This window comes from Grus americana, chromosome 19 (assembly GCF_028858705.1).
Source record: "Grus americana isolate bGruAme1 chromosome 19, bGruAme1.mat, whole genome shotgun sequence".
Taxonomy (NCBI): domain Eukaryota; kingdom Metazoa; phylum Chordata; class Aves; order Gruiformes; family Gruidae; genus Grus; species Grus americana.
Genome location: NC_072870.1, coordinates 2363133 through 2388642, shown reverse-complemented (window position 1 = coordinate 2388642; position 25510 = coordinate 2363133). Strand labels below are relative to the sequence as shown.

Genomic DNA, 25510 nt, shown 5'->3' with positions numbered 1-25510 from the left:
CTGGTGAGCTTTTGTTATATCAGAGGCGCAAATCAGCCTCCGAGATGTATGTGAGCCACATCTATCAGCAGAGCAACTTGATGTTAAACTTATTTTCCTACCCAACAAGGTTAATTGCTCTTGCATTTTATGGAATTTGCATGAGTTCTTAGAAGTCAGGTAGTACTGGTTATAAGCAAATAATAGCTCGGGGTAGCGTCACTAAATAATAAATATTAATATTGGCACCGTGCTTGTCATTAGTGGTGGTTTTTCCCCCTTGCCAGAGTTTAAGATGGAGGTATTATGGTTGAGCCAATTCAGGTGGCTGCTTTGAAAAAAAAGCTTTCTCCCAAAAAGCACTGGAGTAACAAAGAATAGGAAACAACTTCTCTGTGATGGTGCAGTGTAACCTGCATTAAAGCCTGTCTTTTGTGGACAGCTTTGATTCTAAGTCGTTGCTTCAAACCGTCTCCAAGGATTTCAATGTAGATCTGACAAAGGTAATTGAAGACCGCTGCTAAAATTTACAAATGTGCCCAGGTTACATTTTCTTCATGGAGTCTAGCCCTTAATAATCAAAATTCCACGGACTTTCCAACACGCTTGAACGTGAAAATGTCAGAATCACATTTGAAAATAGGTGATAGGCCCTCAGAAATACTCTCTCCTAGTGACTGGCCATCTCTTGCTGACTTTCTCTGAGACTTTTTATACTTTTAGAACGTAAAAATCTCATCTGTTTCTTTGAAAGCAAGTGTTTGTCATTGCTTTTCAGGGAATTATTGTTACTGGCAGCATCATTTTAGAATAGGGAATCTTCCACAAGAATAGAGGGAGTATAGATGATGAACTAACATGTATCAGTTAAGACACAGTGCTAAAACCAGAGGTTGAAGGAAGCAACCAAATTTTAGAAAATTCATGCTTGTAGACCAGGATGTGAAATTCACTGTTCCTGAAATCTCAGTCTGTAGCAGATCTCTTCCTGATGACAGCAGGAGGTTTGCATGGAGACTATGGCCTTTATGTAGTAACTGTGCTCTTATTATTTATTCAGAGCCATATTGTCCCATTCAAAGGGAAAATTTGCACCTTGTTTGACCAGCACCAATTCAGACCTTGCTTCTCTTCAGTTTACTGCGTCTCCTGCTCTGTGCTCTGTTTGAACTTCTGTCCCCTGCCGGTTCCCTGTCTGTCTTACCCTGAGGACATCCCTCCAAAACCCATGTCTATTTTGTCTGCAAAATGAAATAATTCCAGTTATCCTGACAACTTCCAGTTCGTCCTCCATCCCATCCAGCCTGGAGGACAGCTTTGTCTCTGCCTCAGAGGCAAATATCTTAAAGCAGCACTAAAAAACTAGCAACCAGGTACTTCTTAACTGGCTGCGTGGATGCTTTGGTGTTCAGAGCTGTGTGTCACCACTGCAGTCTCCCTAGGGAGAATGGGTGGCTTGAGCCTCCTCTCTTAAGTGTACACCTCATCTTACGTTGTTTTCAAGGTTTTTGCATCTTTATGGTTCACATACTGCATCTGATTGTTAAAAAAGGTCTGGTTTCTTTAAAGGCATGAAGAGAAAAGGAGTAGTAGACGGAGCCCAGGGAGATGGAGCCAGATGTTAATACCAAGATGTGGAGGCTAGAGACAAAACATAAAGCTGTCATGCTCTGGACTGTGCTGATTAATCTTGCACTTAAAGCAAATATTCCTGAGTAAACAAGAAACTGCAGTCTTTTGTGCAGGATGGTCTGCTGTAGCAATTAGCTAAGTAGTGAGCAGGGAGACCTTCCTGACCCCTTACCTGAACTGTGCAGGAAGATATTAGTGGCCATGCACAGAAATGTAGTGTAAGCAGCAGTGACGGATAGCTGCAAACCTATGTCTGCAGGGCTGTGTCGTGTTTCCACAGTAAAAGTTGGGGAGGGATGGGAAGTGGGGAGAAGATGCAGATATGTTGTCATTGTATGCAGCTCTACAGAGTGTCTTCCTGCACTTGAGACTGAAACCTGTTTAGGTGGCACTGACCTTTTCTCCTGAATCAATGTTTATTCGATAAATGTCCCACTTAAATTTTTCCTTTTGACAACCACAGAAACGCACAGACATACTGTGAGCTCCTTTTGAGGAAGCAAAGTGTGAATTTGTGATTTTTTTTCACTTCCAGTCTAAACTCCACTATTAAGCATCTATTTCCTGCACTCCCCCCCTTCCCGTGTCCAAGCCTACTGCCCTGTTTTCATTTTGTCCTTCTCCCTGTCAGAGAATATTTGTTTTTAGGACCTTTAAGACTGGCAGCACTGGAAAATTAAGTCGTCATTTTGTCTGCAAACCTGCCACTGTGTCGATGGGCACAGGGCAAACTCCCTGCCAGTGACTTCAGCCTCTGTGTTGGAGGATCTTCCTGCTGTAGGTGTGAGAGGTAATTCACATTCAATGCCCGTCTCTCCCGGTTCTCTTGAGCTGCCAATTATACAGCATTGTGTCAAGTTAGATCTGGGGGTATGTATGTAAGGACCACAATTAGCTGGTGCTGGGCTCAGAAACGCTGCGGGTACTGACAGTCAAACCTGCCAGTGAGACGAAGCAAGTGGGGAAGGACAAAACAATCTGGATGCAATTAGACTCCTTCCTGCTTTCTCCCACAACCCCTTTCAAACACGGAAACGTGCATCTTTCTTCAAGGCTGAAAAAGTTTGGGCTCCATCCCCCATCCTTTCCCTACCTCCCACTCCTTTCTGTACATCTGCACTTGTGCGTTCCGGCAGGGAAGAAGAAATGTTCAATCCCATGGGGAATTGTTCCTGCAGTGTCTCTGGCTCAGAGCGTAGCTGGAGGTGGTGGATCTCTCAAGGGAAATTTCTTCTCGTGAGGTTTATGGCTCAGTTTTGCAGCTTTTTAGGGAGGCTGCATCCGTTCAGAAAAGCAGATAGAAGTCGAGAAAGCTGTTGGAAGTGCACCTCCTGAAAACTTTTTCACGCACCCCCACTGATTAAAATATAGCCTACTTCTTTTTCCTGCTTCCCCCATAAAAGATATGTTGGGTGGAGCTCATCTATCTAGAGGAAAGGAAGGCAGGGTAGTGGAGACTACATTCTCTTTCTCCCTGTCTTTTGATCCTCCTGTGTAAGTTGAAGGTTTTAGAAATTATTAAAAGCTTCATGCAGTGTGAATGCTTTCAGAGGAGACTGAACCTGCAGAACTAAGTTCTAGTTGTACGGTTTTCTCACAAGCTCAGGACTGTGATATTAAATACCATCATGCTTATCAACATGGTCAAAAGAGCAAGATAAGTGTAGAAGTGAGTTGACTTCTGCACAAAGCCTTGTTTTAAACCTACTCTCATCAGCTTTTTAGGAGATGTTGAAGTGAAACTGGGGAATGTAATGCTGATTGAAACAGGCTTTCCATGATGCAGGGTTTATAGAGACACAGTAGGCTTCCCTGCTCTGTAAGTGGCCAAAAAATAGCTAATACCTGGCATGGTGGTATAGTTTATTTAATGCCTCTGATTAAGAAAATGTTATCCTTTCCCTTCATTCTTTCTGATAGGCAGCAGTCACCTGTCACTCCTTTCTAGCATATCCCACACATTGAATGAATGCTTCAACTTTGATAGTGAGTAATAACAACTTAAATGGAGTCTGTGTTTTCCAAAGTGCTTAAGAAACTCACAGCTAACTCTGCCACTGTGTATTTAACAGTAATTTTACATACATGGAAACCAAAAGACTGATACTAGTAAAACTTGTAGTCATAAATCATGCTTTTGATGAAGAATCCACTCTAAATTGATCAGTCACTTCTAGTAGAAAAAAATGGTGTCGATCTGGGAAGAAAACTCGATTCATGAGGAATGCAGTCTTTTATCCTAATCTCCAAGCATTACTGCCCTCCACCCACAAGGTATCACTGGCTGTGTCTTGGTAGCAAGTATAAACCCCCAGCAACATTACAGACTTGTAGGGAGGAAGCTCTTTCATCAATAATTTTTCTTGCTTGAGTATCGATTGCAGCCAGTTTAAAATAATCAGCCATTTTTAGTAGCTGCTTTAAATGTTGCATTGCTACATCCTGCAGCCCTGTAGAATGAGGTGATGTCTTGAGAATCTGCCTGTGCTGCCAATGTTTCCTCTGAACAGCGGGGAGAAAACAGTCACTTCGTTCCGAAGCAGCATCAAAAGAGCTGTCGTGTGTGTAATGCCCTGTCTTCCAGCGTGCAGCCTCTGAATGTGAGATTCACTTTATCATAATACAGTAAATCATCTGAGAAACACGCGCTTGGGGATGAACAGGATTATGTTTTCGTTAGTATCTGATTGCCTTTTTCATCAATCCTTTCTCAGGCATAGCTCCCATTAAAGCCATGGCTCCTTGCAAATGCTGTAGTTTCCAGGGCTGTCGCGTGGTGGATGGGAAGAAGCCGTGTTGGTTTGTACCTCAAGTCTGTTCAGAATCAGCCTGACCATCTTATGTCATGGTAGTATTAAAGCTGTCAACCTCCACCGACAGAAACAGAGACCCAGAACTGAGTTACGCGGGCTTTCTCACTTAGGAGGGCATCAAGACGTTGAGTTCAAGTCTGTAGTACTTGCTGCAAAGTTCCTGGGTGGATTTTTTTAAACTCTGTACTACCAGTTCCCATCTGTAAATCAGGAATAGAAGTACCACATCATCGGTTCCTGTAGGCTGGAGGAGGAACGGGAGACATTTAGCAAGCAGTGGCCTGCAGCCCCCAGCCTTAGCAGCTCCTGCTGCCCCATGTCCCCTGCACCTGATGGAGATCATCTCGCAGCTCCCATGCCAGCACTGACCCCTGGCTGGCCCACCTCAGGTCTGGCAGTTTGCTGGTTACACGTTCCTCATGTCATAGGCTGGCTGTGGCTGCTTCTGCTGATGTGAAATGGGACTGCTGATGCATTTCGTAAGGACTGTCTTAAAGGAGATGCTTTGGAGCCTTCCAACCTTTGTACTGAAGCACATCCTACTTAGATGACAGCAAGCCACTAGAATACAACGGTTTCTAGTGCTTTTTCCGCTCTGGTTTTTTTTTTTTCTTTTTTCTCTTTCCTATTTATTAGCCATGTCTGTCTGTTAGTATTTTGCAAAGACAAGGTGAATGACAAAGACCTTTGCTGCAGCTGAAGAGGCTAAAACAAAATGATCCTAATCAGGAGATCTGGAGCTATGCAAGTTAGCTGAAGATTTTAATATTTTCTCTAAGGTCTTCTCTTCTTAAACAGTTGTTTTCATTGAGACCCAGGAGTTAGATTAACCATCATCAGAGTTTCGCCCAATTAGAGATCAGGGAGAAAGAATTACAGTAAACTGGTGTTTGTAATTGTGTGGTGAGCAATTACCCCTTGGGACATTCAGGCTAAAGTGGGAGGAAGGGCACAGTGGAGAGAGGCTTGCTGCTAAAAATGTCACTTTAATTGGGCTGCCTGACTCAGAAGGATTTTGACATTCAAGAGGTTAGACCATCTGTTGTATAGTAGGCCTTGCTTTATAGATGTTTAACTTTTTTTTTTTTAAGAGTACACTGAAGAAGCGTTGCTGAATCCCATGCCATGAAGCTGTTAGACATGGAAAGCTTAGTGAAAACACTTGAGCTGAGGCTCTTGAAAGCAGAAAAGTGGTCTCAAGCAGTTTAACCGCTACTTGGAGTGTGCAGTTTGCTATGGCATGTTCTTTTCCACCTACCCTCAACTCAACTGGGTTTCTGTGGGGAATCTGTATAGAAGGACACGTGCATGCCCAAGCACAAGATTTTGTGTACATTCTGTATGTGTATGTTTTGTGTATATATGTGTGTGTGTAAGTGTAAATATTCATGAAATAGCAGTATAAATATGGAGTGTACAGTATTGGCAAACTGTTGCAAAATAGATTAGACTACATAGGAGTTAGGGCTCTCTAAGTCAAGACTAAAAGTATCCATGAACCAAGCTCTTCTCTGTGCCTGGAGAAGTCCCTTGTACTACAGGAGGAGCTGTTTTCCTTCTCTGAAAGTGCTGAAAATGTGTACTCCATCACACATTTTCTCATCAGAAAGACTGTTTTGATTTCCAAAATTAAACAAGTAAGGCAGAAATGCATTCATACTTTGATTTTATATACTTTGTTATGGTTGTGTAACTGCTGGCAGGCTTTATATACATTAATATTTATTAAACTAATAGGACTTACAGTGAAGCAATGTTCATGCACACTTAATTAAATATCTTTTGATTTTTTTTTTTCTTAAGGCAGGAAGACTGGAATAGTAGCAGTTATTGCTGAGAACGGATACTCAGCATTCATGGTTTTGTTCCTGTGGTTTTCAACAAACTGGAGGCCTTGGCTGTAAAAGGTGCAGTGAGGCATTGTAGAGAAGAGGAACTTTCTAGAGGAAAAGGAATTTAACCAGCCAAATCACTGGAGTGTGTAGGGTCTGAGTTAATTGCTGTATGTTAGGTGCAAGAAGCTGTTTAGTGTAACTTTAAAACTGAGCAGCACGTTCATGTCGGTCAGGATCATATTATTCTTCTCCGTAACCTCCCCTTTCACTTATTGCAGTTACCCTGTGTGACTTTTCTATGATTATGGTTATTTGTGTCTATAGGATTTACAGTAACAGAACCCTGATCTCTGGGATTTCTTGGAGCTGTTGCAATATGTTTCATAATGGAGACAGTTATTTGTGGTGGCCTCAATTCTGATAGCTGAAGGATTCTAGTGGTTGCAGCTATTTAGAAGAATAAGCTTTTGTATGGTGGTGTGGGACTCCCTGGCTTAGAAAAATCATCTTTTGCATCTGGAAGTTAAAGGTGAAATACTCCTGTCTCTCTCTATTGTGCAATTCTCCTCCATGCTGTCAACAGGATGCTTTCTTGCAGTGTTCTTTGTTGCTGCTTTTAAAAAATTTTCAAGGAAGAGAAGAGCAATCATATTTAATAATGCAATTACAATCAGGGGAAGATGTTTATCCTGTAAGATTCCAACTGCTGGAAAAGCCTTAGGGCATTCTGGGAAATGAGATGCAAATCTCCAGGATTACCTCTTCCTAAAAATACCAGAATCAAACAACAACAATCATTACTCTGAAGAGTGTATTAAATGACTAGTTTGTTATTGCCAGTTGAGAAGCTTTGGTTTCTTCAGCCAAAGGACCGGTCCAAACTAAATATTAACACTGCAGCACAGCACGATATTGGTGAAGGGAGAGTGATGTGTGAGCATGTTACAGGCACCCCCTCCCTTCTCTACTCTTTGTGCTGCAAAAACATGATTTAAAAGTGTTTGGTAGCCACAGCTGAAGTCTTCACAGGTAGAAGCTCCAAGAAGAAAAGAAACCACGTCTCATTTTTCTCTATAATCCAAAGGCCCTTGGCTTGGCCTGTGGCGCTTTGTAAATGAAGACACATCTTAGTGGTGCTTTGTGACCAAATTCGTTTGCAGAGTTGTAGCTCATACACTAAGTTGGCCATGAAGAGTATTATTCATGGAATGAAAATTTTGAAGACGCTTCATTTGTGGTATAGCAGCGGCAGCAATACATGCACTTAGCTGCTTCCTTAAAAAAAAAAAAAAAAATACTTGAAACTGCACAGCTTAGTTCATCTTGTATAACACTGGGTGCACCCTGTTTCATTATATTTGCTGGTTACCAAGCAGCATTAAACTTAATGTCAGTCCTAGGATGACATCAGCCTTATTCTTTTAAGATCAAATATTAAACATAACCATTTCAAGATCTACTCTGAATTTAATTTCAGTAAAATTTTAGTTGTGAAAACCTTGATGTTGGCTCTCCAGATTTAAGACTTCATTGGATCTGAACTAAATTAGCAGAGCACATGAACCTGGACCAAAACATGCCTTTCGGTCAAATAGATAAAAAGTAAATAATTTCGTATGATAATGAACTGAACTTAACTTGTATTTATCCGAACTGAATTTACGCATTTGCATCCACTTGCACTGGAAACAAAGGATTCAAACACACATTTTCTTCTAAGAGCTAATCAACTCTTAGGGCAGGATCAACTTACTTTCAGTTTTATATTCTAGGATTCAAGTAGATGCATCGGATTAAAGATTATTTGAAATTAAAGATGTATTTTAAATAAAGAATTTAGAGGTGTTATAATGGTATTTTTATACTCATTTGCTAAGATTTTTGGGAGATTAATTCAGAAGATTGAGGTCCTTCGTTTTCATAGACTTTTTTTTGGGGGGCAGTGGTTCAATCAATTTTATTTTATTCAAGCTCATTCCTTATGAGGAGCTGCACTTTGCAAGTTTGCTGTACTCCTTTATCACAGGAGGAGAACACAAGGTTTCTTTCTCTCATGTGTCATTCATTGGCTTTGTTCACTTTCATTTGCTTCATCGCGCGTTGTCTGGGGAAGGCAGCTTACCATTTACTGCTCAGGTACAGATTTGTGTCAAAACCTCTGTTTCCATTCCTCTGGGGAGTCTGGGATTTCAGCAGCCAAAGTGCTCGGCGTTGTGTAGACATGTGACTGTCTCGTCGCTCACCTGATGAATCGTGGATGCTCAGCTTTGCCCCCCTCAACTAGCTGCTCTCTCCTGGGGTTACTGAGACAATAGCAGTTGAGAGTGCGAGCACAGAAAGCCACTTATGACACTCTGTTGCTCTAGTAACATGCGCTCTCAGGCATCTTTGTGTAATTAGATGCTCTTGTTTCCTTAGTGTCAAAAATCCAGAAAGTCAAGGCGGCCAATTTAAGGTCTCTGGCTACCAAAAGGTGATACTGGGGGATTATTTCATAGATTGCTTCTATTGGTTGAGGGGACCCCCCATGAGAACAGCATCCCATTTTGAGAGACAACGTACATGTGCTTTAAAGAAGTGAGCATTTAAATGAACGATGGGCAGGAGAAAGGGTAAATGTTATGGCAGGAGTGATTAGCATCTACAAAATCCCACAAAATAGATTGCTGTAGTGTGCAAATGGCATGTAAACTCAGTTATGTGTATATATTTGTGTATATGTGACAATTTTCTGGATATGAGAGTATTGAGCACTGCTGCTGTTTGTAGCAAGACAGAGTAATATGCACTGCAATGGGAAAAGAGATGAAGAACAATAATAGAATAGAAAGTGAAGTGATAAGAGAATAAGACAATAAGAGACAAAAAGCAATAAGACTTTAAGACATTTCTGTGTGTCTGGAATGGGCTGTGGCTTGGCTGGCGCCTCCCAGCTGGGTTAAAGAATGTGTTCTGGTGAGGTTTCTTCCTCTTGGCTCTAGGGATCCCTCTTGTCCCCTTCATCTGAGCTGTCCTAGGGAAGAAAGGGAAACTTCATTTTGGGGCTGCCTCACCCAGGCATTTTTACGTGTAAACTGAACTGTATGCCATTTCTCATTCAGTATTCCAGAGAACTTTAGCACTGATGCATCAAGCTGTCAGACACATTTGCAAGTTTTCCATCAGTTAGGTAGCTTCTGTGCCAGAGAGACTCCACGTACCTGCAAACAAGGCCACCAGTTTGCACTTTAGCCTCTGCTGTTGAAGACTGCCTCTGTGCTGTGACTGTGGGCAGAATTTGGTCCTTTAACTGACAAGTAAAGATCAACCCCTGCCTTCAGGCACCCACCCCTGGTAGAAGGGGAGGAAAAACCATGAACTTCACATTTAACATTAAATACAACATACTGTGATGTGCAATCACTCAGACTTACTTCACTGTGGGATGGGTGGCAAAGTAGAGATCAAAGAGACCAAGCTGGAACGGAGCAGAGGGGAGCCAAGCGTTTCCCTGCCATGCTCCCACTGAGCCTGGTGCTGCAGGCATGAGGAAGCACTGACAGAGCAACGAGACTGAAGCTGCCTGTTCCAGGAGCCCTTTCCCAGCCCTGGGGATATCTGAATCTGAGCAGAGTGTAAATATTTCCCCTGGACCGTGTTGCTTGTAGACTTGTCATGAGTTGCTTTTCCAACTGTACCAGGATTAAGGAGTGAGGACAGAAAGGGCGGGAAAAAAAGCTTGCATAAATATTTTTTGACACTTGGTTTAAACATGCAGAAGTCGTCAATCTTGTGAATATTCCCATAGAGATCTTTGCGTGGCTGAAGCTTAGCGAAGAGCTTTGCTTGCCGCGTGGCGCTGACTTTAATCTATAGCAGTTTGTGTATTAAAAAGAGAAAGAGATTTTGAGGTAAATACCAGGTGATCGTTCTGTCTTACGCAGGATGGATCTGGGCCAAGACTAATCTTAATTTTTAACACTAGCATGATCAAAGAGAGGGGAAAAAAAACCCCTAACTGTTCTCAGGCCAAGTGGGCTGTGCGCTTGCTTATTCCTGGTGTCAGAAGTGAGCATCTGCACTGCCAAGCTCAGAGTCATCAAATGGTTTTCGTTAGGGGAGCCAGCAGTGCAAAGCTGCTAAATTGGAGTTACTGGGTAGGTGAATTGGACTGTTGGATGGGTTTGAACTGGGTGGGGATAGGGAATTTAAATCTTGATTGCCATGATAGATTGTAGTAAGGAAAAGGCAGCTGTGCTTTTCAGTGTTGTTGCTAGGCTGCTTTTGGAACTGTGTAGAAATGATCCTGAGTTTTATGTTACTAAAAGGGTGAGGGGAAAGGAATCCTACCAATTGAGTTGTGTTTTATTAGCTGCTAGCAGTGGGCATAGGATCTATGTTACGTAGCTAAGCTGCTCCAATTCCATCCAGGAGAGGTTGCATGTGCTTGCATGGTTAGTAAGCTGAGATTAATTTATTCTGTGGCTTTGGCAGACTCTGGTGAACTGAATTGGTTATAGGGACTTATGGGGGAGTATCAGATGCCAAGCTTACTTTGGTCTGACGAGACAAAGAGATTTGAAGTTGTTTAAAATCCTTCTCACTTCATTTGGTATTTGGGGTCTTATTCCAGTCTGTAAGTGGAAACACAATTCTGCCCTGTGTGTGTAGGCACTGGAAGGGTTTGTTCATTCATACAAGGACAGGGAGCTGCAGACATCCACTAGCTTTTAGCTGACTTTGCCATCCTTGTCAGAAGGGTGTCGGAGGCTGGCTGTGCAGATAGCCAGCTTTTGAGTCACAGGAATATGCAAAAAGGGACATTGTTGATGTATTGACCTTTGGATAATTACCTTGATTTGTTGGCGTGTGACTTATTAGTCAAGGAAATGCTGTTGTTTAAACTGAACTGATGAATAATGCGAATGAAGGGCAGTTCAGTTCTCTTCCTTTGTCAGAGCAAGGGCATAAGCCCAGCTTTAAAGGCAAAAACCCCTTTACAGTGGCTCAGTTGTGAACCGAAAAAGGGAGCAGTCTAATTAGGTATTGACCAAGAAAAGTATTGGGGCTGTTCTGCAGTCTGAAATGTGCCTGTGTCGCTAAAAAAATACTCTTAAATCCAAGCTACAAACTTTGCATGTAGATCAGAATTTTTCCCTAGGTTGGGGTTATCGTGGCCTTGAGTTTTCTTTCTGACTCATTTGAACCAAAAATGTGTACAAATGCTTGTGACTTCCACACAGTTTTTGCTGCTGGTTTTTTATATAAAGAGCTTACTCTGCTCTGGAGCGGGCTAATTTTTATTGTTCTTGGTTGAAACAGCTTGGAGTTCTCAGATGTGTGGGATACAATGGCACTGTCATGTTTGGTGCCTGCCCAGAGTCTCTCCCTGGTATTCTTTGTTATAGTTGCACAAATACTTTCCCATTAAAGGAATTAATTCTTGCCCGATCAGCATTAAGAGCCAGAAATAAATGAAATCCAGCCTCTTCCATTAAATAGCATTATGAGTTATGGTGGAGAGAAAAAAGCCCATCCCCTATTCCATCGGGGGGAAAAAAGAAAGCCTGCTTTTCCAATTTGGCAGTGTGATTCTATGGATACGTCCCTAAATCTGAAAATCAGCAGTAGAGCCCAGATCTTTCTAGATGATCCATTTATTTACCAGTGTTGATCCTTGCAACTTCTGTGTAGTCATGAGTATCCCATTCCCGAAATTTTGGGCAGGTACTTCAAACTGCTGCAATCCCACTGCAGCTCATAGGTGTCCTGGGTGAGAGCAGCAGTGGTTAGAGCTCCCTTCCACAGTCCTCCTACAAGTGGTCCACAGCAAAGTGAAGACCCTGCGGCATTTCTGCATGCATTGCTTTGCTCTTTAAATGCTAATCCTCCTCTGGAAGTGCAAGAGCTTGACTCTGTTTTTATTTCCTGGAGTGTAACTTGGAAGCAACTCCATTAGTGGTAGATGGTATCAAACAGGTGTCACAGAGGGAAGAATTTAGCTCTCAGCTAGCAGAAAATTTGTCCTCCTGCATGTTCTTGGACTCCCACTTGTGAAAGCCGCAGAGTAGTTTGGGATAATACCCACTTCCATTATTTAGCTGCATAAAATACCTTGAAGGCAAATAGCGCATCTATAAATTAAGCTTCTGAAGTGTCGGTCGGGTTACTTGGGGGGTTTTGACAGTGAGATTATTGATGATGTAAAGTGATAGTTCTGCTCTTGAAAAGCTCATTCTCCTAACACAAATCACAGCACTGCCAGGATTTATTGAACTGCCTGATGGAGAGGTACCGTACAAGCTACTATTAGTCCATTTCCTCAGCTTTGCCATCAGGAGGCTTTAAATAATTGTATTTGAAAGAAATGTCAGAGTGACAGAATTGGGTGCAGAAGGCCATAGATATTCCCTCTCTGCTCCACCCCGCCCCTGGTCTTTCTCTTGTGCACTCTCTTTTTATTATTTGATAATTTCAGAGGGAGAGGGCTTCCCCAGCTGCGTAATCAGAAGGTTTCAAGACATTGTGTCTGCTGCTTTAGGTTAAGTCTTTCCTCGGTTATGCTGCAGAGATGGGAAGCTTACCAGCATCATGCAGTCCTGCAGATTTGTTTAGACAGCCAAGGATGCTCCTGCCAGGGTTGGGGCTGCCACAGAGGGTTGAAGTGATAACTGCAAATAGAGCAAAACGTATAATGGTGCCGCAACGGTGCTCCAGGGAGCAGAGGTGCAACCCCCTGGAAGGCTGCAGGTCTGGTTGTTGGGAAGGCAGATGCTGCTCATCAGTCCCTCTTTAAATTGGCTTGTTGTGAAGTACTTGTATGAGAGGAAAGGCAGCTGGTGAGCGTGGAAACCTGAAGCAGGAGGTGCCATGCTCTTGAAAACAAAGGACAGTAAGTTCATGGAATCGTGATGTGTTTTCTGTTGGAGCAGGCCTCTGGAGGGCATCTAGTCCTGTGAGCAGGGCTAGCTCAGTGGGTTGTTCACAGCCTTGTCTGGCCAAGACCTAAAAATCTCCAAGGGTAGAGATTTCCCAGTGTCTGGGCTGAGGGTCTCTGCACTGGTGGGTCTGAGGGGAGAACATCGGTGTCCTTGTTCTCACTGGTTTTATGATACTTCAGACACGTTACCCTTAACGTGCTTGTGTGGTACTCGCTGTGCTGACACACCAGGACTTTCTTATCGCGTGTGCTGAGCTTGGTTGTTACTATTGAACATATTACTGGAGAGAGACAACTGCATCGCTACACCTCCTGCTAGGAGGTGCCTTGAGTCCATCTCTGACAGTGGCTGTGGCTGAGCTGCCTTGCTTCAGCTGGGTTTTAGTTGCGTGCAGGAGAAGTTGAGGTTAATGGTGCTGGATAAACATAATACTAGCCTTTAGCGTGACCTAAGTGATGGCAGGGTCAGAAGGGGTTTATCCTCGGTCTTTCTTTGTCCTTCACGACACTGGCATCGTGCTGACCCGTCCCATTAACAGACCAACGGGGTTGAACTGGCCACAACAACGAAGATCCTGCCCCACTACAGGGTTGATGTGTTAAATGCATTTAAATACAAAGGCAATAATTGATCCTCAAGGACACGAAACTGGGCTTTTAAGATAATTTTATGGCATTTTGCTGCCCACTCTGCACTGTCCCTTAGAAAATTTTGACACAAAAACTGTTTTAGGATTCCTGGATTTCCCTATAGCCTGTTTGTGTCAGCTTGTCATATATCCCAACTGTCCCTTTCCCTGGAGACAAAAGAGGGTGCCCACCAAATAGTTGTTCTCCTACTGTGACGTTGAAGGCGTTTGTGAGCCCTTTAACAATCTCAAGATAAGCAAGGTTCATGACTTGCTGCATGTGGAGGAACCTGGTTTCTTGAAGCGAAGAGCATGGCACGTTGTCCTATGTATTTGGAGAAACAATCGAGTTCTCTCTCTGTGAGTGCTTTGGACTACTGAATTCATACAGAGGCTAGTGAAGTCAGGAGAGAATACCTCCTAGAGTATTTGTAACACTATTGCGCATCAGCTTTCTTTTGTCACAGCAAGAATGATGGCTGACAGGGTTTGCACATGAATGTGTTTAGGGGAAAAGCATCTCTAATTTATTGTGGGCAGTCAGAAAAGAGAGGTTTGGTTTTTTTGCTGGTGAAGTAATTTTAAGAATGAAATGGACACACAACCCTAATAGAACAGGCCTGTAGCTTTTAGAAGAGATAAAACTTGTAGAGTTTTGATGATTTTTACAATAAAAATGTGTAGAAAATAATAATAATTGTCTTGTTTTCACAAATTATTTGATAAAGATGAGATGCAACTGCCTGCTCCACTCCATAGGCTGATTCACACATCCTACAATGTGAAGAATTTATTTGTGTGATTCTGACAGATTCTCGAAGAAAGCTGCCTTTTTAAATAGCAAATGGAAAAGAAAACCAAGGTGTAATATACCTTTCCAGGATGTAGTGAAGAAATGCCTTCTTTTCTTTTCATTTTCCTTTTTTCAATGAAATTGGCCCTTCAGAGGAAGTGGTTTCTGAGAGGAGTGGTTGGCTCTGGAGAGAGCTCAGCCCTAGTTTCTCGAGTAGCAATTGGGAGAATCGATGTTTTCTTCTCATATCCCGGCCCCCTTGGTTAGATGTAGCTTTGAAGAAGAGATTTCTGGACGCAGATGGGGAAATACCGTTCCTTTTCAGTCACATCAGGCCCAGTCTTGGTCTGAATTGCAAACTGATTTCAGTTCCAAAACATATCTGATAAGATTTTTGACTCCAAAGTGTTTCTCCCATAGCTTCCTTATTATCTCAGCAAGCCCTGAACAATAATGAGCCTGTAAACACACGGTTTGTAAGCCTATTACAAGCTTCCCAGTATTATAATATGATTAGTCAGCACTGACTCATTTGTTTCATAAAGGCAAATGGAGGGGATTCAGGGATTTGTTTATTTGGATGTACCAATTTGTTGTACAGTCTAACTTACTTGTTACAGAAATCACAGTTACTGCTCATCAGCTGCCTTCCCTTTTGCTGGGAGGCTGCATGCTACATTTGCAAAATCCTCGCTTTCCACCAGCGTTATCCAGCTTGCCTTTGCAAAGGAAATAATGTTAAATGGAGCTTTTTATTTAATACAAACCTTTTCCATATAACTCCGGAGAGTTAAATGTGGCACAGAATGTAAACTCTGAACCGCTCTCCATAGGATGTCTGTGTAGCTTGAGGTAATTATATCAAAATACATGCCTCTGCTCCCACGGACTGGTGATCCAGGTAGTACTTAGCGTCTGAATTAATGTTTGGAATTGTTGCTGCTTTCTTTGTAACAGAGAAGAGAACCCAGATGGTTTGGGTTATTGGTAATAGATTCCAGTGCTCTGAAATCATTCACTCAAATCCAGCTCCAGTCTGTAGTAACCCAAAGTAATTATTATTTGATTGCTAGCCGGTGATGTAAAGTGAGTTGGTCATCTCAGCCTGGGTAGAGAGATGTCCAAGTTAAACAGCACCAGCTTAACAACTGCCAGCAACTCTTTGAAATTCTGTAAAGGATATTGCTGAAGACACTTACATAAATTGGGTTGGGAGTTTTCTTCTCTTGCTGGCCATTTGAATGGAGAAAGAAATCTAGAATGGAAAGCCAGTAGAGCCTCTGTGGACTCTTACCTGTAAATGGATTCTCTGGGATCATGGCTGCTGAGTGCAAAGTGGGAGGAAGAGGCTTATTCTTTGTCACTGGATCTCTTCTGTCTTGTATCTTTGTACTGGTGCAGAGTGCCTCTAAGGCAGGGTGTTGATGTGATAGTGTTGTGTGCTTGTGGATGGGCATAAGTAATTACTCATGAAAAAGTGTTTCTCTGCCTTCTAACTTTGTGGGGTTTTGTGTGTGCTTTCTTGGAAGTTACATTTCTCTACTTATCCTGAAAGTCTTTTAAAAGGGGAGATTAAAAAAACCACACATTGAAGTTGATTGTGGTTTTTGTTTCCTCATTTCTTTGTGTTATCAAAAGTAAAAAAAAATGATAGTGGGAGTGAGGCAGCAAGAGATTTAGACCATCTAAAATGCCGTTTCGTGTTCTCAAAGCGAGACAATATGTAGATGGATCACAAATGGTCACGTAACTTCCACAGCACTCTTCTGGAGTAATTTTCACCCTTAATTTCCTTGAGAGTGAGAAACTTTCCTATATCTTTCTAGCTAAACAGATCAAGTACAGATACTTAACATTTGGCTTCAGTGCATAAGCAAGATAGTGGGGACATGCGAGATATGAATGTGAGATTCCATTGCCTGCAGATCTGTTCATCACGCGTGAATATTGCCATCCCCTGACAAAAACAATATGAAACAAATGGGTACGTGGCACAGTCTTTCATCACATAGCTGGGAGATACAAAATCTCTTGACCTTTTTAGCAGTCTTTTGAGGCAGAGTCAGGAGATGTGGTTTACTTGACCTGAAGGTTCCTCTCTTCCTGCTACTAGAAGAGAGAAATCCTATTGTCAGCTGTTGGCTGTGGCTGAAGGTCTGCCATTACTATCTTTTATCTCTGAGGCTTGGCTCTTGGCCATACAATTGCACTCAGTTTGCTTGCTTTGACTCTTGGTTGTCCTCTTTGAATTGTGAGAAGTTTGGCAGCAGCTTTGTCAAAGCCACTTCTCTATTCCTTGTGCTATAGTCAATACTGTAAAATGGCCAAAGAGCATTTTCCAGGGCGGTTAATTCTTGGGGCCGATTGTGCCCGCTTCATGGGTGCGCAGGTCAGTGGGAGCCTACATCTCCTGACTTGGGGACAGCCCTGAGGATCCCTCTTACATGAGCTTGTCAGACCCTGCATTTGGCCTTCACATGGAGGGAGCAACTGGTGAGAACCTTAATGGCAGTCGAATACATTCATCGGTGTTTCCTTACTTAGCTGGTAATAAAGGTTGAATATACTACTTGTTTGTATTAGTGATGGTGTAGACCTTTAGGCTGTTTCTCTATGAACTGTAGAATATAAAACAAAGACTGCTTCACAAATTATCATACGTTTATGCATTCTCCTTCACAAAAAGAATTTTATATTCCAAAGGAAACTTCAGATGAATTGACTTGACTTGATTGGCTGATATGCTATTGTAAATTAACACTGGTGTTACGCTCATTTAAAATTTCTGGTTGTATTAATGCTAATTGGTGATGCTAGTACTATTATTTAGGCTTAGTGTTGCTACATGTGTCAGTATAAACTTCGGCAACCGTGTGGTTATTCAGAAAAATCTCAGCAGTTAATGGCGTATAAGTCAAGAAGCCTGTGAGGGAAGAGGTAAAATTCAAGTATTTTGTTCCCTGGCCAGTGATCTCTGCTACTGAAATGGGATCTCAGTTCCTTGACCCTGAAAACAGCAGCAACAACAGGAGAAATAAATGCTGTAAACAGCTATATAATGAAACCTCTCAGACAGCCTGTCAGCATGTGCTGATCTTTTGCCTTCACTTGCTGCTATGACAAATTAGGTTGACCTTTCCTTGCTAGCATCCTTTTTAAAAAAAAAAAAAAAAAGAAAAAAGAAAAAGGAAGGGAAAAAGAAAAAGACTCTAGAGTTTGAAAAGAGCCTAAGGGAATTAGGTACCCAGTGCTTATTGAAATTTAGCTGGAGTTGGGCATTGAACTCTCATAGCTGCCTTTCAGAATCCCATTGTCTCTATAAATTATACCCTGCTCTGGAGAAGGTGAGAAGAGTACCTGGGCTGATAGCATAGGGCTTCGATTTAACCAAATGATAAGAGCAATATACTTGAAAAGTCAGGATAGATACTTTCCATGAGCTAGATTAGAGAGGCACCAGCATGAGGATTAGCAGCAAAAGCTGGTAAGTAAAGTTTGAGGAATTGCTAATCTCTGTTTTATGGCTCTCTCCAGAAAGCATTTGGCACAGGGCAGCACTCAGTGGTGATTGAGAACCCTTCCAGGGTCTCCTTCATCGCATGACATATTTCTTATCTGGCAGTTGCAGGTTCCCAAGGTCTCAGTCCATCCCGGTTTAGATTTTTCAGCTGTCATGTATCTTTCCATAGTTTACTAGATGATTTCTGCCCCCCTCCCCACCACTCTTGTGGTGGATTTGCAGTGTTATCTAAGACAGGACTCAAAAAAACCCCAGAAGAACAAGGGGTACTTGAGGATATTGTCTTGGATACCAACAGTATTTACCACCTATGTTTTTAGAGTGCATCCTACCATTGTCTTTAAAAGAAGGTGCTATTCTGCACTGATGAAACATTTCTCCTGATGCAGCTGTAATGAGGACTGTAGAGCATCCTTGGGGTCCAACCTGGCTCTCACTTAAATCAGCAGGAGCAGAACTGACCCCTTTAAACAGTACTGCATTTATGCTGCAGCACCAGGATGTATTTTGTTGTTTTCCCTTCCCTTCCCTTAATGACAAAGGAGGAGCGAGAAAGATAAATAATGTTGTGGGGAGGGGGTATTTGTCTTTGAACAGTGATAAAGATAAAGATGGATAAGGAGGGCAATTTGTGAGTTTTATTCTCTCTCCCACTTAATGGGCTGCAGTTGTATAAAGAAATGGAGGTCTCAGTTAATCTTTATACTATCTCCTTGTTTAGGAACACAGTTACTTCAAATTAAATTAGTCTCCTTTTGCATCTTGCTGGAAATGATACAGTTTCTTTGGTGTCCTTGTTTACTTTTCATTGATCTAGAGGAACAGAATTTCTCGGTCTTTTTTCCCTTGGGATATTAAAAATAAAGGGATCACCTTTCTGCTTTCAGCTGCCATGGCCTAAAAAACGTAGGAGAGAGGAATAAATTCACCATGGCTTGAAGAAATCCTCTTCAAAAAAAATGATGGGAAACATGACAGAGTTAGAGAGACCTCTCCCTCAGAAGAAGAGTAATATATATTTTATTCTCTTATTAATATTTCATTGGCAAGAAGGTCAAAATCTACATTTAAATGGAAATATTTAAAAAGCAGAAGCATAATATTTGACTATCTGGAGCTTTTATGGGTTAGAGAAAACCAGAGGCTTGAACACATTGGTTCAAAATTCATGGGGTGGGCTGGGAATTCCTTGTGAAATTTATACAGCAAAAGAATCCTCCATTTGCCTTCATCGGCACCTCTGATAAAGGGTTTATGTTCTTAATACAGAGCTCCTTTTTAATTTAAAAATCCTTTAAAGTGTGTCGTGTCAGCTAGAAAAGAGTCTTTAGATGAGATAGTCTGTCACTGCTTAGAATATTATCTTGGTAGTAGCTGGAGCGATCCGTGACTTGTGAGGATGCTGTGTTATTTCTTCAGAGGATGGGGGAGATTGAAGCGCTGCTGTGTCTGGTGTCGGCAGAGGCTGGGGTGTCGGGGGAGCCTGCCCTCAAAGCACTCGGCACGAGGGAGTGGGAACCACCAGCACTGCCTCTCGCTCCAGCGGGAGTTGTGGCCTCATCAAATACCTAATACAGATCATATTTGAGTGTACAGGAAAATCTGTGACTTTGAGAGTGAAACCCATCTGCACAGAGAGGATCCTATAGATCACTGAAGTCAGGATGTAAAGTGGCATGAATGGTTCCTGCCTGCCACTCGGGCCAATTTCTAATGCACTCATTTTCCAGTCCTAGTAGTTCTGGGTTTAACATCAATGACTTGAGGCTGAGATTCCCAGACTGGGGCAGCTGTGCCACTAACCTTAGGTATGCTAACTCAAAACAGCATGAGAAAAGGGAATAAAAAGCCCAGTAGGCTGTGTTTTCTGTATAAGTTGGGGAAAAAAATCAAATTTATCATCTTCTGCCTAGCAGAGGACTGCTCTCATCCATCCAAGAGGAGAGGGCCAGGCTGGATGGCATCGCTGTGCCCAGACACAGCCCTGCACAGAGCCAGGAGCTGCTGGTGGTGCCTTTCTGCAATGGGCACGTTGTTCCCTGTCTGTCGTGGGGACGCCTGAGTTTGGGAATCCCTGGCTTAAGGGACACATCAGGCAGCCCAGGAGAGAGAGCTCTGAACAACAGGTCGACTTCTGTCCCAGGGATGATATTGATCCCTGGCTTCTTTTGACACAGCATGTTCGCAAGCACGATGCCTTTGGCTTCAGCAGCAGCTGTAGGAGCAGTGTGCTCTGCCGAGGAGTGATAACATTGATTCCTTACTGGTGCAATGACATTTGATCGAGTCCCACTGCTGGGCAGAGGGTTGGTTTGGTTTTTTTTGTTGTCAGGTTTTGTTTTGTTGGTGGTTTGTTGTTGTGTTGGTGGTTTGTGTGGTGTGTGTGTTTTTGTTGGGGTTTTTTTTTTTTTTTTTAAATCAGCAGCAGACTGCTGAGTATTTGTGCAATTTGGGAAGACTTGCTTGCCTTCCACCACCTATTTCCAGCACACCTGTGCCTCGCAGGCGCACGGGTAATTGTTGGAAATGATACAGAGGAGCTCAGTGCTAGAGCGTGGTGCAGTGGAGAGAGACTCTGCTGCTGCTTGACAGACTTGTAACCAGATTCCAGTTTGTGCTGCATTGCCCCTTCATGTAACCCTATTAAAGAGCTGTAAATAGTAATATAAATGATGTTACAGTCATTTGTTTTGATGTATCTGAGCCTTTAATAAATCAGCTGCAGCTTGGTTAATAGGAATATGAGAGTGTGGTGTTTGTTGCCAGCAGCTGCTAGTAAATTACAATGCAGTCATCTGTTTTACAAGGGAATTAAATGTTTGTTCTCTTGCTCCCTCTCCCTCTCGCTTTTTTTAGAGCATCAGAATTGTGCACAAGCCCCAGTTCTTGGCTAGGTGTTCTCTTTGCTCTTTTTACATGTGGCTGGGGTGGCAGGGAAAGCATCCACAAGGAGATTCGAGTCATTGCAATGTGTCAGCTCCATATTCCAGCATTGCTGTGTGTGTTATCCTCCAAAGCAACAGTTGTTGTGTTTGATTTTGCTTGGGTAACAATTTCTCTTGTGGGTTGTCAGCAGCATTTGATCCTGGGACCTACAAGGAGACCTTGAAGAGCTGAGCTGAAGAAGTAATTTCCTTAGTGGGCAGTTTTGTTTGGACCAGCCATGCACTGTGCCAGCCCCGATACACTTGGCCTGGCCTGAGGCTTTTTCAGGCTTCAGGACTGTCTGGAATGGTCTCAGGGCTGATTATATGTCTGGTGTTACAGATGTGTCAGTCAAAATGAATTACTCGTTTCAGTTTCCTTTGTAGATTTTGATCAGAACCAAGTGCTTATAGCCGCAGTAGGCTGAGATAATGTGTACGTGTGTGATTGTTTTTGCAAGATCTCTGCTAGGAACTGGCAGAGTTGAACAAAGCATCAGACCCCAGAGAAGCCTCTTGTCTTGGCTTTGAGGCTTTTCATAAGCACTTGTCCACCAAAAGGCTATTGTACAAGTCACAGCCACCCTCTGTGCTACAATCCTTTGCTCCGTCCTCTCGTGAAGGAGTTGCGCGGAATGTTTCACATCTCAGTTTTGCAAAATTAATCTCATCTTTCAGTGCTGTGCTTAACACTAGATAAATATGTAAATGTAGTCTGGGGCTTGAAAGTTCTCTGAATTAGTCAAAATAGCTCCTAGAATTCTTGTAAAAACTTGTGATTTCTTTATTTGGTGAAGGAGGGTTTGACTGTTCTCTTTATATCATAAAATGTTTCCATACTGTAACTTGACGGTCGTTTCTTCTGTCTCTTACTGCAGCTGTGTAATAATTCATGTATCCAGACCCAAAATAACATTAGGTTTGCCAAATATTGCAATTAAAATGCAACATAGAAGCTGCGTTCTCTCTGTTTTCTAACTAGTTTTTTTTCCTTGGCTTTCAGCAGCACCCACATTTCCCAGCATGACAACATGTAGTGCTGAGCAGGAAGCAGCTACATCTTTCTTTCAGTGTTTGCCTTCACAAAAATGATCCTCTGGCAAAGAAGGGCAATCTTTACCTAGACTTTGCTTTGGGCTTGGAGTTCAAGCACGTGTTCACATGCAGCTGGAGAAGATGCTTCAGTGCACAGGTTTAGTTTAACTGGAGCAGGTGGTATGTCCTTTCTCAATTTAAAGCTATAGGAAGGAGCTGTACCGGACACATTTCTGCAGGTGAACACTAACTTTGCTTTCACAATCTGTGCCCTGGGGAGTATGTGCAGTCCAAGGATAACATCACAAATCTGTGCAGCTTTATTCACATTTTAAAGAAGAAATAATTACACTAGTTGACATAGGTAGTGTTCCGTGGAGACTGATTATCTGATTATTAATAATTTTGTTTATGTTTTGTGGCCTGTCTTAGAAGAACCTCTTTTGTTTCTGAGGGTAATTTTCATGCAAGATTGCCCTCATAATACATTTGAGTTCTGATTTGGAGAAATAAACCTTGTTATATTAGTATGACTAGCTTTTGTCAACTGCCAAACATAAGTTTTGTGGAAGGTGACATTGCCTGACACATGAATGCCCTGTTTGATCAAGTGACCACTTAAATCCATACTGTGGCGGTGGTGTTTTTTAATTTCTATTTTAAGAATAAATATATTCCTGTTACTCAAAAATCAAAGCCAAGCCCAAACCAGTAACACACTTAAGCACACATTCATTTTGTATTGAAGACTGTGGATTTTAAGAATGTGTATGTGCCTGTTGTTAATACCTTTTGCAAGCAAAATTCCAGCATGGAAAAATGATTTATTAATAAATAGCAATTGAATTTGAAAGGGGCAAACATTTCTGATGTAGCTGTCTGACAGAGGCCATCTCTGTTTCCCTGCTGAAGTTGATGGCTGAAATCCTGGAGACGTCAGTGGTATAGAACAAATCTCGTAGCAGAGGTTTGTTTTCTTTTCACTGCTCAGCTTGGCTCTGCATCATTAAATCTAAAACTGCTTTGCTGAAATCAGACTGGGGGCTCATTCTTGTAATGAGACTTGCAGTTTGCACATTCTGGTGAGCTGATACGATTTCCAGCTTTTACGCCACTATATTGTAAGAAGAATATTGTTATACCAAAGTCTGTTGGAGGCGGGTTACAGTATGTTTTACGTCCAAAACCTAGAGAGATTTTACAGAAGGTTTCTGTCCAATATGCAGTCTCAGTTAAACCTTATTGATAACGTAAAGCACACTCCATTTCCTTCTGTGAAACGCATTTTCTCGGTAAGGTATCCAGGGGAGTGGGTCGCTCTCCCTGTGCAAGCTCCCCATGTGGCTTGGCTGACTTGCTGACGTTCTCCAGACACACTTTACAAGCTCCACCACAAATTTATAAGGGTGAATTAAAATGACTGTATTTCATACTTCTATGGACTGGTGTTTTCTATTTAAAAGCCAAACGAGTGTGGGCTGTGGTTTCTGAGGCAAAAAGCCTGAACTATGGTTTCTAGATTAAATCAGTTAATTGGGACAGTAACACACAAAGTACCATGCTGCGTGTCTGGCTGCCTCTGCTTGAGCAGTGAGCTTTGGAGGTATCCTGCGAGCTGGAAGGAGTGCTCCTTCTTGGGCTGCTTTGTTTCTGGTACCTGCTATGAATCTGCAGTGCAATTGCTGCCTGCATGTGCTGTGATAAAGATGGTGGTTGAACTGAGACTGAATATTTGCTTCATTCTGCTACCTTAACAGGCAGTTTCTTTTTTTTGCTTATTCTGTACTTACACTGGAGTGCTTGCCCACTTGAGCTGCGAACAGCTCTTGTTCCCCTCCTGTAAAGAGCTGCTGCTGAGACAGTCTTGTGAATCTCTTCCAAACTGGTGTCACGGTGAAGCTTTTTCTCCCGTTTAAAGTGTGGAGGTTGTTGTTTGCCTTTTCCTGCTGTTGTATTGAGTGAAGTAGGGACACTGAGTATGAGCCTAAATGATTTTCTGTGTGCTGGATCGAACACCCGGCAGCATAAGCTTGCTTGGATGAAGGCATGTGCAGTGGTAGCCGTCTGTGGTCCTATGGCAGGGCATCACCTGCTTGTTGTGTCCCTCTGGGTATGTTTTTTTGCAGACTTAGATTTGCTCAGTGCTCTGGAAGGAGGAGTCACAAGTAGGGTGTGAAGAAAATGAATGAACCAAAACCAAAGCGGGAAGCTATATGAGGGTCTGTATTATTAATAATAATGATAGTAATAAAGGCAATCTATAAGTAAGCATGACATTTCTCAACAGAGATGTGAAAGTTCTCATCTGTAGCCCCTGGGTGTTTGTAAGGGATCTGTAAGGGATCTGTAAAGCATCTGGGCAAGGGATGCGAAGGGGAGGTAGAAGCAGTTGCTGCGTGGGCACGGCACGTTAGCTTCACGCCATCTCCAGGACTCTCTGTAGTCACCTAGTGAGACTGTGCTTGGGAGAGAGAGTTTAGGGAAGATGTCCAGTGCAATGCTGTGGTTTTGTGTCTTGTCTTTGCTGTGCCCTTGTCACGCTTGGATTTCTCCATGTAGCTGTTACCCACCACTGCTGACTTGTGCTGATCTGGGCTCCATCCACTGATACCCCTGACTGGGCTTTGAGGCCCAGTGGGGAACTGCCAGCTCTGACAGCGCTAGGTTGTCACTGGAGACCACGAGATACGAGCATTATCAAACTGCAAAGGTTGAGGTAAATGCACCTTTGGGCTTTGATAGTTCTGTCATAGTCTCTGAATTTGTGGAACCTGGTTCTCAATGTGTAGTGCCTGGCAGCAATGCAGGGTGGTCAAGAACTGCCGTGGGAAATGCTTGAATAACCAACATGTGTTACTGGTTGTGTAAATGCACTCTGCCAGCCTGGGGAACTGCAGGACTAGGGTCTGCCTCAGTCAGCTGGAGATAATCTGCAAATAGTATCCCTAAGTGATATGAGTAAAAACTCAATCTCTGTGCTTAAGAGTAATGTCTCCTTGAACACGGATGCTCTCTGACAACTGCAGTGAACTCTGAGATAACTGACTGATGATCAGTGCTTTACAGATTAATGATGTCAGGTAAATGAGATTAGAATTACATTCTTGGAGTAGTTTAGGTTGCGGCACTTTCAATTTACATTAATTTCAGGTCAAGGTAACTTTTCTCCACCCTGTTGCCGAAGGGCAGAGAATCAGAAGCCAGTCTCTGGCACCCCAGTTCTTCCTATTGCTGTGCATCCTGTGTTCAAGACAGATTGCTGGAAATAGTTTTTCCATGAGCTTGAATAAATCAGACTTAATGTATGAAGACTTGAAATGCATTTTCTGGGCTGTAGGAATATATATTTTGTAACAGTGCCATACAAATGCCTTGTGTCCTGTAAAAATATATAGACATTTTGAATGTGATGGGAAATAGCAATTTATAAG

General features: G+C 42.5%; 1 protein-coding gene across 5 annotated transcripts in view; it reads left to right on the top strand.

Annotated features, from left to right (window-relative positions):
• AUTS2 (activator of transcription and developmental regulator AUTS2) overlaps positions 1-25510 on the top strand; it is a 787423-nt gene that overhangs the window by 142509 nt on the left and 619404 nt on the right. The window lies entirely within an intron of this gene.